Below are 3,262 nucleotides of genomic sequence, written 5' to 3' on the forward strand. Positions count from 1 at the left end.
CTTTGGCAAATAGAATGAAGGAGAATCCAAAGGGCTTTTACAAATATATTAAGAACAAAAGGGTAACTAGGGAGAGAATAGGGCCCCTCAAAGATCAGCAAGGCGGCCTTTGTGTGGAGCCATAGAAAATGGAGGAAATACTAAATGAATATTTTGCATCAGGATTTACTGTAGAAAAGGACATGGAAGATATAGACTGCAGGGAAATAGATGGTGACATCTGGCAAAAAGTCCAAATTACAGAGGAGGAAGTGCTGGATGTCTTGAAATGGTTAAAGGTGGATCAATCCCTAGGACCTGATCAGGTGTACCCGAGAACTCTGTGGGAAGCGAGAGGAGTAATTGCTGGGCCTCTTGCTGAGATATTTGTATCATCGATAGTCACAGGTGAGGTGCTGGATGACTGGAGGTTGGCAAACGTGGTGCCACTGTTTAAGAAGGGCGGTAAGGACAAGCCAGGGAACTATAGACCGGTGAGCCTGACCTCAGTGAGGGGAAAGCTGTTGGAGGGAATCCTGAGGGACAGGATGTACATGTATTTGGAAAGGCAAGTACTGATTAGGGATAGTCAACATGGCTTTGTACATGGGAAATCATGTCTCACAAACTTGATTGAGTTTTTTGAAGAAATAACAAAGAGGATTGATGAGGGCAGAGCAGTAGATGTGATCTATGTGGACTTACTAGGCGTTTGACAAGGTTCCCCATGGGAGACTGATTAGCAAGCTTAGATCTCATGAAATACAGGGAGAACTAGCTATTTGGATCCAGAACTGGTTCAAAGGTAGAAGACAGAGGGTGGTGGTGGAGGGTTGTTTTTCAGACTGGAGGCCTCTGACCAGTGGAGTGCCACACGGATCGGTGCTGGGTCCTCTACTTTTTGTCATTAACATAAATGATTTGGATGTGAACATAAGAGGTACAGTTAGTAAGTTTGCAGATGACACCAAAATTGGAGGTGTAGTGGACAGCGAAGAGGGTTACCTCAGATTACAACAGGGTCTGAACTAGATGGACCAATGGGCTGAGAAGTGGCAGATGGAGTTTAATTCAGATAAATGTGAGGTGCTGCACTTTGGGAAAGCAAATCTTAGCAGGAATAATACACTTAATGGAAAGGTCCTAGGGAGTGTTGCTGAACAAAGAGACCTTGGAGTGCAGGTTCATAGCTCCTTGAAAGTGGAGTCGCAGGTAGATAAGATAGTGAAGAAGGCATTTGGTATGCTTTCCTTTATTGGTCAGAATATTGAGTACAGGAGTTGGGAGGTCATGTTGAGGCTGTACAGGACATTGGTTAGGCCACTGTTGGAATATTGCGTGCAATTCTGATCTCTTTCCAATCGGAAAGATGATGTGAAACTTGAAAGGGCTCAGAAAAGATTTACAAGGATGTTGCCAGAATTGGAGGATTTGAGCTATAGGGAGAGGCTGAACAGGCTGGGACTGTTTTCCCTGGAGTGTCAGAGGCTGAGAGGTGACCTTATAGAGGTTTACAAAATTATGAGGGGCATGGATAGGATAAATAGGCAAAGTCTTTTCCCTGGGGTCGGAGAGTCCAGAACTAGAGGGCATATGTTCAGGGTGAGAGGGGAAAGATATAAAAGATACCTATGGGGCAGCTTTTTCACGCAGAGGATGGTACGTGTATGGAATGAGCTGCCAGAGGAAGTGGTGGAGGCTGGAGCAATTGCAACATTTAAGAAGCTTTTGGACGGGCGTAAGAATAGAAAGGGTTTGGAGGGATATGGGGCGGGTGCTGGCAGGTGGGACTAGATTGGGTTGGGACATCTGGTTGGCATGGATGGGTTGGACCGAAGGGTCTGTTTCTATGCTGTACATCTCTATGACTCTATGACTTCATCCACAAGCATCCACTCCCTCCACCACCAATGCCCAGCAGCAGCAGTGTGTATTATCCACAAGATTCACTGCAGAAGTTCACCAAAGACCTTCAAGTAGCTCCTTCCAAACCCATGACCACTTCCATCTAGAAGGGCAGCAGATATATGGGAACATCATCACCATCATCTTCCCCTCCAGTACTTACCAACTGCACAACCATTCAGGAAGAAACTGGTATAAAATCAATCTCAGTGGCCTGGATGATATGTCTGGATGGCTGAAAATCGTCACTTCTGCTAGGTCCTGTTTTCTCAATTCTAAAATGGCCAGCAATCTAGACAGCATAAAGAAAACGCTTCAAAGATGTCTGTAAGCTCTCACTGAGACACACTGACACTGACGACCAAGAGGAGCTTGTTACCAATTGTTCAAAATGATCAAATGATCAAAATCTATTCATCAAGTGGTTTCATCTTCGAGTCCAAATGTTTTACTAATGAGAGCAGTGGCAGAGAAGGAATTAATTCTGGCATTTTAGATCCAAATGGTGTTCAACATGGAGGAGCACTGATTTATCACCTGAGGGAAAGCAGCAGGAAATTTCCTTGCCTGTGTTTGAACAGATGCCATGAAAATTCATGTGTTCTGGTGCCAATGTTTAGTACGCTAAAGGCAATTCTTGCCTGACTGCGTCCTGTTGCTGGTGGGACAAGACACACTCTTGCTTTTGATAAAAGGGTCTTGGGCATTGACAGTAGGGTATAATTCAGTAAATACTAGTCTGTCCAACTGCTCGTTCAATTTTGGTACATTTTCCCAATGTAAAAGTTGGGACATTCCAGATGAGTATGAATGAGTTGCTAGTGTTAGTCAGGTGAAAAGTGATAAACTGGCTCCCCTCTCTTTCCACCCTTCAGTTGACCACACAGGACTTTTCAAGATATTTATTTACCAACTTGCTATTTAAGTTCTGTAACTGTAAAATACACATACAGACAGATTTTCTTGTATCATTTAGAAGAAATGAACATGGTATTTATGTACATGACACCCAACCTAAGAAAAAACAATAAAGATGCTCCAACACATGCATTCAAGTGTTCACAAGCACTCAGATGTAGGTTACAAAGTGGTTGGGTGAGTTCAGTTGTTCAAGAAACCAAACATTGGTCAATTGTATACAGAGCTGAAAATGTGTTGCTGGAAAAGCGCAGCAGGTCAGGCAGCATCCAAGGAACAGGAGAATCGACGTTTCGGGCATAAGCCCTTCTTCAGGAATGAGGAAAGTGTGTCCAGCAGGCTAAGATAAAAGGTAGGGAGGAGGGACTTGAAGGAGGGGCATTGGAAATACGATAGGTGGAAGGAGGTCAAGGTGAGGGTGATAGGCCGGAGTGGGGTGGGGGCGGAGAGGTCAGGAAGA

This window comes from Chiloscyllium plagiosum, chromosome 15, assembly GCF_004010195.1.
Source record: "Chiloscyllium plagiosum isolate BGI_BamShark_2017 chromosome 15, ASM401019v2, whole genome shotgun sequence".
NCBI lineage: Eukaryota > Metazoa > Chordata > Chondrichthyes > Orectolobiformes > Hemiscylliidae > Chiloscyllium > Chiloscyllium plagiosum.